The 14,280-nt window shown below is 36.8% G+C and overlaps 1 long non-coding RNA gene across 1 annotated transcript in view; it reads right to left on the bottom strand.

Moving 5' to 3' along the window:
• Positions 1-14,280, bottom strand: part of LOC146767950 (uncharacterized) — a 205,532-nt gene that overhangs the window by 170,957 nt on the left and 20,295 nt on the right. The window contains exon 2 of the long non-coding RNA XR_014953831.1: positions 11,207-11,398. This is a non-coding gene — a long non-coding RNA (uncharacterized LOC146767950). The remainder of the gene's footprint in view (positions 1-11,206; positions 11,399-14,280) is intronic.

Genomic DNA, 14,280 nt, shown 5'->3' with positions numbered 1-14,280 from the left:
ATGTTACATTATTGTCACTGTAAGCAACTGAGATAAATTATAGGTAATTTCCACTTCTTAAGTCCTGTTTCTATGGTAATATGAGCAACTGCCATTACTTCAGAGCTTGTTACCATGGTTATTTCAGGTAATTCCAGGGTTTTAATACCCTCAAACCTGAAGTGATACTTTTCCCTCCTATTTTGTGGTTGAACAAAATCATAGTTCAACTTCAGGGGGAACACAATTCTTCTAGTTAAAACAAAACCAGCCTATAGCACAAGATAAGTCAAAATTAATTAATTACCACAAAACGCCTAGCTGACTTTCTTCTAAAAGGACAGAACCCCTTTCCCGAACATATTTCTATAGAAAAGGGAAGGTGTTTCCCCCAGGGTGTGAATTCTCTAACTCCCCTCAGCTGCAGACCACATTTCCTGGCTATCCAGATCCCTGGTGAAACTGCAGAAGTAGGATATAATGGGCAAGTGATCTGCTTCTCCAAATCCCCACTCTGAGAGCTGACAAGGTGTCAGCTGCCTCCCATCACTGTAACAGTGGGGGTCACTGGGCAGTCTGGGTTCACTCACTCACAAGCCATCCAGCACTTAGGGCTAATTCAAGTGCACTGGAGAGTAAATGGGCTTAATGGAGTCTTTTGTGGTAGTCAGGCAGCCTTCACCACTCTATCAACACAAATGGCACCTCTATCTTCACCTGTGTCCTGCAGGCACCTCTGTGGGTTTGAAGATGGCCAGGATAATTCTGCTTGAACCTTTATGTAGGAAAGATATGGCAGAAGGTTTCATATATCAGTGGCTGGATGGTAATAAATATTATTCTAAGGTAAAACTGACTCTTCATCCTGAGAAATCTTCACAGGATAGCTGTGTGATCACTACGCATCCTTCCAAGAGGTTTCCTTGCTCATGCCTACTGCAAATGCTGCTCTTTACTTCAGGAGTTTTTGCCTACCTTACATTGCTATAGCTAGGACATGAGGCCAAGGCACTGGATAGACTCCAGTCTCAATCACTGAGACTATATGATACTGCTAAGTTTGCTCCAGTGTTGCCAGGATTTTGGTCTTTTCATTAGCATTTTTTTTTTTTTTTGAAACCACAAACAAGAGAACTCTTTTTTTGTTTAAGAAAAATGGAATTTTAAACCACATAATTTTACAGAAAAGATAGTAAGTGTGAAGTAAATGGACCCTAGTGGCTCTGTATCAGGAAAGTAAATATGAGGATCTCAAGTTTTCAATTAATCATCTGTTTTAAAATCCCTAAACCCCCCTCTTCAGGCTAGCAGTGTTATTTTGTATGGCTGTAATTTTTTTTTCTTTTACAAATTAACAAGATTCATTATAGTGAGCCACAACACAATGTTTAGATGTTTGTTAAAGAAAAAGCTGTTAACAGTCCTATTGCACAACACTCAAAAGTCAACTTCAGTTATACAGGTAGGGATTTTATCCAAATAATTACCAATTGTATTTTAATTTAGCTTATAATAATATCAAGGCACTGTAGTCTCTTAGAACAAACCAAAGGAGTATATGACCTCAGAAATCTATTTTCCTACCACCGTGTGATTAGTGGAACCCAATGTTGATGCACAGGTCTGTTCTGTGTCTACATACATCATGAAACTCCTTGGTATAATAAGGATGAACACATAAATCAAAGCAGTTGGTACTGAAGCCCCCTCATAAAAAGTAGTTTGGGGGTTTTACCTCATGCTGAGCTTAGTCGGGTCCCCTGAGCAGGACATTTTATACAATATTTATGCTTAATGTGTATCTGATTTGGATAGCCCTCAACATGGGCCGTAGTGTTTGCCATGTACCTGGAGCACCAGGGAAAGGGAACAATCAGGGCATCTGCATTGCTGCTTTAAACCAAAACAGAAATCTGGGCAAGGCCTTTCTATCCCCTTAGGTATAAAAGCAATTTTAGACAGAAAATAAGCAGTGGAGGGTTTAAGCTATGGACAGTATGTCTCTAACCTGGAGCGTAGAGAGAGGGAACATTTAGTGAGGAAATTACATGGGGTTTTCCAGATGCTTCAAAGTGGTTATGTAATGGCTGAAATTCCTCTGCTTCCACCTGGGAGTTCACAAAAAGAATCTCTAACTCTGAGAGAAGGGCAGGTCCAAATAAGCAAGTTATGCTCACATTACACTCAGAAACCCAAATTCAGGGAGGAGGTATATCTGAAATTCCTGTGGACCAGAAGTGTTATCCCTCTCTGCAAAACTGTTACATTTCCTAGTAAAATCCTAACAAACCCTACATTGTGTGGATTGACAGGCTACCAAGATTTCTCTATCAGAGTGGAGGCATGTCCATGTCCCTCTTTTGGGAAGAATGGTCATTCCAAAAAGTTTTAGGTTTCTTTCAGACTCCCTTACAGTCAGATATTGTGCATATATGTTACACATTTTCTAAGCTCATGCACTGATGTCACCTAAGGTATCGACATCTGTAGAGAACAGTATTGCAAATGGCATGGCAAGCTGCTCCATAAAATTTTGTATCCTGCCAGGCCAGCTGGCAGAATGGCAGTAGTCTAACCAATCAAATTACTCAGGCATTTTCTAGTTCCAATCCTTATTTGCAGGCTTACAACCTAAAACAATTAACAAAGCTTTCTGTAGCTCTATTGATTGCACTTTCGTATTGAGACCTTGATGGCTTCTAAGATCCTGCTAAGCTGAAGGGCTTGTTTTTGCCTCCTAAAATGTGGGACCTCTCCTGTTATGAGTTTTATTCCTTATTCTGTTTACAGGATCTACTTGAACTGTATTTATAGGCAATAATTTTTTTATAGCAATGTCATAATTCTCATTTGGCTATTCTGTTCTATTTTCCTTTTTTAATGGCATGCTTGGACTCTAACATAACAAACTCCTGGCATTTTACTTTCATTCAATCAAGGTGGCCCTAAGCATGAAACTTTGGAAAAAGCCCAGGAAACCTCTCTTCTTTCAGTGCACACCAGCTATGCTTTTTCCATAATACATTCTTCCAAAGATTTTGGCATTTTTAATTATTTGTCTCCTTTGTTCATGATAATATTAATTATTTCCTAATCTATCCATCAAATTAGTCTCTGACCTAGCCAGACCATGCAATGATAAACTGGAAAAAAGTACTGATAAGTAATTTTATATGACTCAAATCTTACATCTTGATTTTAAAAGAACATATAAATATTTCTGCTTTCCCTGTTTCCTCTTCCTGCATTTCAACCATTGCCAAATTCAGCTTCCAGATAGAGGACACTGGAAGAGACTAATGCATTCCATGCTTCAAAAAAGCTATCTACAGCATTCATTCATTTGCATTGCAGCAATTACTCATTTCTATTTGGAAACACTCTAACAAAAAGTACCCTCATATCTTTCTCCAAGTTGAAAGGATTTTTCCCAGTGTGGTGTTATAGGACACAGGGAAACAGACCCATGACAAATACAGACTTAATATCTAAATCTGAGCTACATTTTTGTTGCCAGAAAAACATGGGTTGGAGGTGTAAGGCAGAAGTGAAAGTAGAAGGTTCATGTTTAAAACAGCCTCAGGGAATTTAAAAATAAATCTTCCATTATAGTTAACTGGTAACTAGCACACAAGACAGTTGACATTTCTTAGGATTTGCTTTGGAAAGCCTAGGAATTATTTTCAGAAAATTATCTTTTATAGAAACTTTTTCCTTGATATCTAATTAATACTCAGTGTTAAAAGTCATTAGGTGATTCATGTCATTTTACGTACACTACATCCATTGCTCCACTAGATTCCAGAGACAGCAGAATAAATAAACTCCTGCTCCAGTGGACCTTGAGTAGGACCCATAGAAAGTAGGAAGAGTCCACCAGTTCAAAATTAATGTATTGTAGCACCCCTCTTGCATAAGTAAGAAATAAGCTCATGGTGTAGACCCCTGAAAAACATGGCTCAGGTCTGTGCTTCTTGAGGAAACTCTCTTCTTAAAAGGATTTCAGGGTTCTTTGCAACAGAAAGAGACAGTGGTAAGAGCAGTCATCCCTAGCAGTGAAGACACAGGCTACCTAATTTCGTAATGGGATAGAATACACCTTAACTGGCATTTCATAGAATGTTTGGTTCAGACAGTGTGTTTCTGAGAGCACTTCTTAAGTACAGTAAGAGCAACTTGCATCACTGATTTTAGGGGTAGCTTGATATGTTTATTGAAGACCATCAGATGTAGCACATCTGGTGTCAGGAAAACGGTGGTTCAGTGTCTCCTTCTGAGTCTGTGTTCTTGTCATTATCACAGGACTAAGGGAGGCACATCCTACTCCTAGGTTGCTTTCTCTCCTCACACTGACCTCGATGGACATCAGGATGTGAAGCATGTACTATGTGCTGCTGCATCAGTGAAGCACAGAAGTGAGCAGAGCCAGCAGCTCACAGAAAAGTCTGAGTCCAGTTGCCCATTACAGCACCTCAGTGTGGGTTTGCCTCCCTGCCTTCAGTCAACAGCAAGGGTGCAGGTTCACCATGGGCCAGCATTTCAGGGGAGAAATGAGGCAACTTGAGCATTAAAACAGTCTCTGCTCAACCCAGAGGTCAGAGCACTGAAGGATCTAACTGCTGTGTTGGAACGTCCCCCCACCTGCAGGGTGTGTTTGCTCAGAAAAAAAATGGAGATAGGTAATCTCAGATCACTGATTTTAGTCACTTGTTATTAAATGCTCTGGACCTGGGCTTGACCTGGGTTCTCTCCCTCTCCTGCTCCCTGGAATTTCCCCATCAACTGCTTGTCTTTAAAATCTCCATTCTCAGACTGAAAGGATATTGACTCCAAATGAAGGAGGCAGGTCACAGCGGGTATCTCATGTGACCTTTTAATCTGTAATTCCCTCCTACATAGGACAAAGCCATAGTTTTCTATAAATGAACCCCAGAGAATAACCACTATCTGCAAAAATGTTAACAATTAAACAATAATTCAGGGATTTAGAAACTAAGCACCCTCTGTGTGATCAGATTAATAGAATATTTTCTATGTAATTCTAGAGAAAACCAATTAAGCTTACCATCTAACGAGCAATGATGCACTCTCACATCTGCCAGCAAAACGAATCAACATAATCTATTGCAGGTGGTTGTACTTTTTATTCGCTATGTTACAGAAATGATTCAGCACGATAAATTATGGAGCCATAATCAGCAATTGGTAATATGGGGGAGTTTATCCTTTTCTTAGTTTATAGGCTTATAACTACTCTTACGTCAAAAAAACAGCACTCAAATTTGTGCCTGCAATTAACATTTATTCATAAAACATCAAGTATTTTTTCACCAGCTCTTAGACCACATGGCATTTCAAGACATCAGCCAAATTGCAAATAATGACCAAAGCTCCCAAATCATCACTTTCTACCACATTTTTGCCTTTCACGTAGATGATCAGAAAGTCATGGAATTAGGAGAGATTTCCTATTTGTATTACAAGAGGGATAAATCTTTTCCATTCTGTTTCTATGATATTGGGAAGAATCTTGTTATTCAATAATGCATCTTTTTCCTTTGGTCACTCTGACGAGATTTGTACAGGATCTTCCACCAACACCTAAAAACTTTTGTGTTCAGTAGGGAAATGCTTTGGTACGTGGGTGTGCATAAAATAACTCTAGCCCCTAACATAATCTTGTGCAACCAGAAGCAAAAGAACTTCATATTTTTCTAAGATTTGATGAAATGACTGCTTTCTGGCACAATGGCCTCTTCTAATATGAGTCACAGAAACATGCAGAGACCCACAGTAAATCAATCCATGAAGACCTGATATAAAGTCATTTAACTGAGGGTAGTTAAATTAGTGAGAAATGTGGCCCATAATCATTATCCACAGACGCAAATAAATCCAGCACAAATGTAGCCCATCCTGCAGTCATTCCAAAGTTGACATGTGGCTCAAGTAACTGGTATGGGAGTTTCCTCCACAAGAAAGAGTAACTCACATAATGGAAATACATTACATTGCATCCTTCAACCTATAATACTATTAAAGTATTTACTACAAAGTAAACTAATTTTTGCTTGATAAAAAGAAATCAAAATACATGCAGGAACTTTAGGGAAATAAACTTTCACTTCTAATATTCCAAGTCAGAATTGGTTGCAGAATCCATGACTGGGTACGTGTCTGACATCTAAAGGTTTAGAAGCCTAAGATAGCAAGTAATGCTTTGGAAATGCTATTCTTTTTCAGTTCACATTAGAGAAAAGTTCAAATATAAAAACAGGTAGTAGATTTCCTTGATCCGCATACTGCTTTTGAAATTACTTTGAAAAGTCTCAGAAAAAAATTTCTTAAGTAAACTAAACATTATGAACATATTTATCATTTATATTTTTAATTACATGTTTGATTTGGGATTTTTTGGGGAGTAGTATAATATTTTTGTTAATTTTTCTTTGCTTGGAGAGGCCCTTTATTTGTTTAACAAAAAAAAGCAACCAAAAGAAAAAGACCAAAAAAACACTAAAAAAACAAACAGAAAAAAAAACCCACCAAAATATTTGCCATCTATAATTTGAAGGCAGATGGTCTCTTTAGATTGGTTCTTGCTTTTTCTTTAGAGAGTTGTATACCTTAACTTCACAAAGCATCCTGAGGTCACTAGATGCCTGCAGAAGCATTCAGTAGAGGTCAACAAACAAAATTCAGAAGATTCAGTGTGCTTTTCACCCCTTCAACAAACAGTTTAGTAGAGCATTTTGATGGAAGAATAAAGGAAGAACATCCATCTTCCTAGCTCACAACATATTCTGTGACATTTGACAGTGATCCTGACCCAGATGGAGATGCACAGGGTTCTGCAAATTGGCTTGACTTGTGTGAGAGACTCATCTGAAACTCTTGTAACACATGAACAAAGTCACACAGAAAGAAACAACTTTCTGTTAAGCTACAGTAGGATGAAAAAAAACCCCATGGAATCACAAAAGCTTAGAAGGGAAACTGTTTTTTCATTTTAACTAAAGTAAACCATGACATCACTATAATACAAATAGTTAAAATATATACTGTACTACAAATAGTTAAAATGTCAGCGTGGTTTATTGCTTACTATTATAATGTTTTATAATAAGGAAATGTATATAAATGTTATAAAATATATAAGGTTTTATAATAAGGAAATCTAAAAAATTCCTATAGAATAATGCTATTACCTGGCATCTGAAACAAATTCCCCTTCTTCTTTTGCATAGTAGTCTAATTCTTGTCTAAATGACACTCAGTCAGTGCTTATTACTGACTATAACCTGGAAGTGATCAATAAAGCCTCAAAAACACATTTTAAAGATCTGCATGTTTCCCAGGATAGAGCCAAGGTCTACTGAATCTGAAACAGTGCCCACCTGTTACAGGTAACCTTGCAAAAGGGTCTCTAGCATTATTCACCCTCTGTGATGAACCAGTGATACTATAAAAATAAAGATATCAGAAAACACATCAATCTATGTCCTGTACACTTACAGGAGTTAAAGTGTTCTAATGTTATCTTTCTTAATAGATTGCACATCATCTCCATTTTTAATATTTCTAACACATCTGCATCTACAAACTGATGTTCCTGAGAAGCAGGGGAGCAATGTCATTTTCCCCCCTTCAGCTATGTTCTCCCTGAGCTATAAGGGTTTCTTCCTCTCTCAAATGGGAGGACTCACACAAATTATAGGAATCTCCAGAATGACACTGTACATGACAAAGAAATTGTAATTTGGACTGGAGATGAAGGTTTCAAACCTTATAAGAATTAATACATACATACTCTTCACACTTCCTTTTCCCCAAACTCATAGGACAACAAAGAATTATCTCATCTGAGTTCAATAATGCTTGAGGTCTTCCTAAAACAAGACACTATGAAAACATGGTATCTCCCTTCTGCTCCTCTCTACATAACTGTGATTAGTCGTTTTCCTCTTACCTCAGTTTCTGGGAATAGGATAAATTCTCTTCCAACTGAATAGCAAATGAGACTATGAACCAGTGCACAGTGAAAAAATAATTTCTGCCTGGATCTGGGACCTCAGAGAGAGAGAATCAAGAGCAAAGCCAGACAATAGATGAACTAAAGGAGAATGGATTAATTCACTACAGGCTGTTGTTTGATATAAGCACCACTACAACTTGCCAGCCTCTGAGGTGTCAGCTAGAGGTTGGTAGCACATTACACACAATGCCATATTTCTTTATATTCAGCCTTAGTGAACAGTAAGCAATATGATGTTCTTGTGTACTTCTGGCATTCCCTTAGCACTTCCCAAATTTGGCATCATTTGTTCTTCACTGAGGTTTTTTTCTCTATAGGTTACTTAAACTTGCCTCTAAGATCTTGCAGATGGATGAAGCTACAAGAACTTCATGACACACATTTTCTGAATGAACATCTCTGCTCTTCCTTACCTCAAGAATCTTGTCTAAAAGGGATTTATGGCACTAGCCCTGGCATACAGTTCTCCCTTGCTCCTATTACATGCTTTTCATTACTATATAGTGCTACAGTTCTGCTATAAACATCCCTTTGATTTTGCCAAAGCTTTGCTACAAAATTTCTATTACAGACAGTGAGATAACTTTTGTATAACCTTAGCAGAGGTTCCTCCTTTGAAGGTTTTTAAAATTAATATTATACATATGCTTCAATGAGACCTATAATCCTTCCTATATGAAGATTCCCTCTTCATTCCACAAGTGCACACTTCCAGTAATCTGCAATAACAAAGAGCATTTGCAGTTACATACATAATGCATTTTTATTTTAAATGCAACTACAAAGCCAGCTGCAGAAAGCTCACTCTATTTAACCTGCATTATTAATGACAAAACACAGAAGAGACAGACCAGTGGCACTGTTAACGTCAACATTAAAGGCACCAGTAAATTTAAGAAGGTGAAGTTTTCCCATGAAAACTATATTGTGTTGGTGAATAAAAAAAGCTAAGGATAACCTGATGTTCCACTGTGTTTTTCCTAGTCACTGTACTTGTGTTAAGATTGTACAAAGCTTTCAAGCTGTCACTATATATATATATATATATATATATATGCATGTATATATATATATATATATATATATTTAAGATCTGATCTAAGACCCAATCTTTTTCTAAATTATGTCTAAATCAGCAGAGGTTACACATCTCTACAGCTGTGTCCTTATGCTATGATAGAAAATGTTTCTATATAGACTGAAAAACTCACTGGTCAGCAAATTAGTTTTTACACCTCAGTTGTGTGCTCTGCTATTCCCAAAAATTTCAGTATCTTATTTACATCTAACCAGACACATATGTATTATGCCAAACTGCTCAATTGTAAGCCCTTCCCTGAACTCTTTAAAGCAAAAATACTGTGCAAAAATCTTCTGTTTCCTGAAAGAAAATAAAACTCTTTTTGAAGAGGAAACACAGCAAACAGAACAAGCCCGTGTCGGCCCTGAGGTCAGGTTATCTCAATGAGTAGCTGTAAAGAGTAGAGACTGTTTCTGTACCTTCTTTCCCAGAGCGGCCACCTTCTAAGGAAAACTCCCCACAAAGCAACAGCTTTGTGACAGTTGCATGCATCCCAGCAGGAACACCAATTATTTTCAACACCATTTTTTAAGACACATGTCATGGGAGGAAGCAAGGTGTATGTGTATTACTCCAAAAGATAACGTTTCTTTCAGCATTAAGAGAGCTGCGCCAATAGGCTCTGTGTGGAGTACTCAGTGTATCAAGTAGCAGAATAATTGTCAGCTGTACCACACAATTTACTATAGGTGAAAGCATTGGTATGTAAACTGTATGAATGCATATTGACAAATGACTGATTCTTTGTAGTCCTGCTGAATAGCAAAGGCTGTCATAACAAATTGCTGCTGTTCAGGAACAGGTATCTAGAAAAAGCTGATGCAGGCAACACTTGTGATTGTTGCTCAGCACTTTACACAATAGAAGCAAAACACAATTATTTTCTTAAAATTCATAGTTCTTCCATCCATCACTAGGAATTCTTTTGTCATACACACATTCTTTATCATAGGAAATTCAGTAGTATTTAAAAACAGCATCCATTTGTGTCTGCATGTTGTAAAAGATTGGTTTATGTCTGTACTACTGATACATAGCTGTGCTGCCTGTGTACGATGCCATATTTCAACATCTTAGCTCCACAACAACTATGGTTTTTCTGGAGAAGAACTCATCTGTAAAAGATCGCATTAAAATTCCTGGATTTTGAGAGGAAAAATATGACCTAATATTCATCTCTTCCAAACAAATGTCATATTTCAATTGATGATAGTCTGTAGCATTTATGACATTAAACAAGGATGATATTTCAATCTCCTCTGTCCAGAAGGCTGATGATCTAGGTTTGACTTAAATGTTAAAAAGGTTATATCTGTATTCCCTCAATAAAATATAAATATAATTATTTTACAAAGTTATATTTATCCCCCTTGTTGTCAGTTAAAACTGACAAATAATACAGAAAAAATAAATAGAAACCCATCTCATTAACTGTGTTCCTATAACATCAAGTTTAATTGTATTGAAGAACAATTCCAATGTTAAGAAGTGTGCTGTGTGATTTCTTACCAGTACTCCTGCCTTCCCCATTTCACTGTCTTTATACTGGCTTTAGATTAGACAGTATACCTTGTACATTTGCAGCAGCCAGAAAATTCAGTCTCCTGGTTTCAGATTGGCTAAATAAATATTCTCCTACTTCCTACACCTGCCTGCCTTAAAAAGCCTTCTCCATCCTATCTAGTATGGTAAGAGAAGGTTAAAATGCAGATGACAAAGGATCTGATTCTGGCAGAAAAAAAAAGGTGTGTGTTCAGTGTTTGCATCCTTTCAGACACAAAAGTATGACACAAAGCCTTAGGAGATCAAACCATGGGGTCTGTTCACAGGCAGCCCATCTGGAAATTTTGGCTCACTGAGAACTGCTAGCCTGCAGTAAATATGGGTCTCATTTAGAAAGAATATCCATAAATGTGCACATTTACTTACATGAAATTAACTGCACTCCTCATTTGAAGAAAATAAGACATTTCTTGGGGCATTTTCCTAACTAAAATTAGATAAATTAAATCATACTGCTGCCCTTTTCTCATATCAGGCACAGAGACAGATCCTTCATGTAAAATATTGCCAACATAGCCTAGTTTATGAACAGTGCCTAAAAAGCATACCTTGTCTTGGTGTTTGGTCCTATCAACAACTCAGCGGTGTAAGTCTCCCAGGTCTCTCTATTGCTCTTCTCAAGCCCTTCAGTAACACTCACATCAGAAACCATCTTCTTCTGCTTCCTTAAATATTTGAGGACAATCTAGCTGATAAATTGATCCTTTGCAAGTCCCAAGATGATAACTGGCATTTTATGTCTAAAAGTAAACATAGAAATATAAATTTGTGTATCCTTCTACTACAAAAAGTTCTTAAAAATACAGATTATTTTCTCGCAGAACTTGAAAGTAACATACCAAAGATTTACTGAACTCATATTCTAAGTCTAAAGTCTAAATAAGTCTAAATAAGTTTCCTAAGTTCAATAAAATAAAAACTAGATATTCACTATCAACAAGATACTTGGTACCTTGTCAACAAATACCTAGTACAATTGATGCATTCAACAGGAATAGAAATCTTGCACACTTGCAATAAATATTTGCTTACCAAATGCCAAACCCATTGGGAGGATCACAATGATATCTGATTTGACTTTCCTTTTAGAGCTCTCTTGTCATTTAATCATGAAGAAAAAAGAATAGGATATAGTTTTAAAAGGTCAATTACTCATAAGTAAATGGTTGGTGACAGTCCACAGAAAGAGCCTAGAAACACCCCACAGGCTGAAATATGCTTTAAGTTTTTGAGTGCTTCCATGCAAAAAACTGTGATCAAAATACATTCTGATTATTTTTAAGCAGCAAGAATTAAATTGGACAATTATGTAGTCAATACTAATTAAATCACTTGTTAATTGGTGTTTTTTAATATTCTGTATTCTTCAAATATGTGCTAATGTGTGCATATGGCAAGGTTGTAATATCATGAAGCAAACATGAACATAGCTGTGACAACTAAGTGTTTAGAACCCAGATAAGAGAAAAATTATGTTTTAAAGATGTTATTTTACTTTTTCTTCAGCTCAGTTTATCATCCTTTTCATTCCATTGCCTAAACACGCACAATCTTTCTTGTAGCATCATCAGAGCTATTTTGCTAGGTCTTCTTCACATATTTGGATTATTTTTAAGGACAATCTCAATCTCAAAAATGTCTTGAATTAGGATTTTTTGATTTGAGAATATGTAGAGTGTCTATTTAACATATGTTTATTTTTTAAAATCTATATATTCTCCTTGAACACTACTTCTAACAGCTTTTGTCAGTCATTGTGCATGCTTGTAACACTAAATATTTCCTGCAGTAAGTCAGACAACACCACAACCTACTATTTCTATTATTTTCATATCAAAGTAGCAGAAATAAGCCCTTTTAAATTAAATGGGGTTTTCTTTGACTAATGAAAAAAAAAAAGTTTTGACTCTTTTTGGCCCATCTGTAGTAGATTAATGAGTTTAATGCATCCACCAAGTATTGGCTCCCTGGATTTTCACCAGTTGTGCTTCATATGATTAGCTCATTCAACAGGTCTTCATTTTATCCTTCCTATAACACCCCAACTACACACCCACTGAACACTCTTTCCATTCCTACCATCCATAATATTTCTCCTAGCTTCTACCTATCTAGATGGAAATTTCTATATTCAAGTGCGATTTAATTTCTCCTTCTAGACAGTCCTCACTTTTGAGTACACGGTTGCCAATATATCATAGAATCATAGAATTATAGAATGGCCCGGGTTGGAAGAGACCTTAAAGATCATCTAACTCTAACCTCCCTGTCATGGACCAGGTTGCTCAGAGCTCAATCCAGCTTGAATACTTCCAGGGACGGAGCATCCACATTGTCTCTATCGCATCAAAGTTGGTTTATCTTTAAAGACTGATACATGGTTATGTTTATTCACAACAAAACCATCATCAGATCTTTCAAAACCCTGTTTCCGTAGCATGAGGCCTTACATCAATGTTATATTTCAGACATCAGCCCTTTACATTCTTCTAGATAAAAGAAGAAGTATTTCCCTGATCTGTCTGGTGACAGTAGGAATGTTTGGCTCCTTTTTGAAATACCAAGATGCAAGCCATTTCCTAAGTGTTGCTGTCTTATCAAGAAGAAGGTAAGTCGTCAGCCCTTTAAAAAGAAGGTGTCTATACACAGGTGTAAGATATATTTCCCCTGGGTATTGAAATTCCTAGTAATGATGCTCTGTTCAGTCTGTAGCCATGTCAATCTCCTGGGTCCTTACCCCAATCATTTCCACCTATGGCCTTACAAATATTCCCAGTTATCATAGTACTAAAAAAGATATATTTAAATGTATTCAAAAAATATTAGGGTGACATTGTTTTATAGTAATGCTGGGTAAACAGCAAAGTCTCTGAAATGATTTTGAGGAGGTGGGTTTCTTTTGGGAAGACATCACACAGAGGTCTTAGGGACATTAGAGACCTTGAAACCTGCCTCTCCCCTGTCCAATTCAAGGACTAGCTGGCTGGTTCTCTCCAACCAGGATGCTCAGCAAATTCTGAGGTCATTTCTTCCCAGAACAATTGTTGCCAATATCGGTATCTTCCTAAAATAAGTCAATTTTAAAAAAATATCCATTTTCTAAACTAGAAGAATTTCACCAAAAATCTTCCCTCTGCAACTGTGGTAACCTCATTCCATTACTGTCAGTGTTCATTGTCTGGTTCCCTTAGTCTGACACCCACCAGATAATTTTATTCTAAAGCACTCAAAAACATATCATTATATTTTGAATTGGATTTCATTATTAACCCTACCACATATGCAGAGATTTCTAGAATTTAAATATTTTCTAAATAAAGGATACTGTCTGGAAGCTTATTTCTCTCAAGCAATGCTAACACTAGAAAATAAATAAATATACAACATTAAGGGTGAGGAAAGAAATATTTAAAGATTTATTCAAAAAAGATTGAAATTATTTGGCCTGCAGGATCTCAATATGAAAAACATTTCTGCACAGAAATATGCATATTTTCTTTCCCATACGCGGAAAAGTAGCACAATCTTCAAGAGGCATACAGCATCTGACTTTCAATACCTACAGCCTCTTTTGCTTAAGAACAAAATCAAAGCTACTCAGAGCCCTGGGTCACATCTCCAT

This window comes from Lonchura striata, chromosome 3, assembly GCF_050655825.1.
Source record: "Lonchura striata isolate lonStrDom1 chromosome 3, ASM5065582v1, whole genome shotgun sequence".
Taxonomy (NCBI): Eukaryota; Metazoa; Chordata; class Aves; order Passeriformes; family Estrildidae; genus Lonchura; species Lonchura striata.
This window is presented reverse-complemented; position numbering and strand designations above follow the sequence as displayed.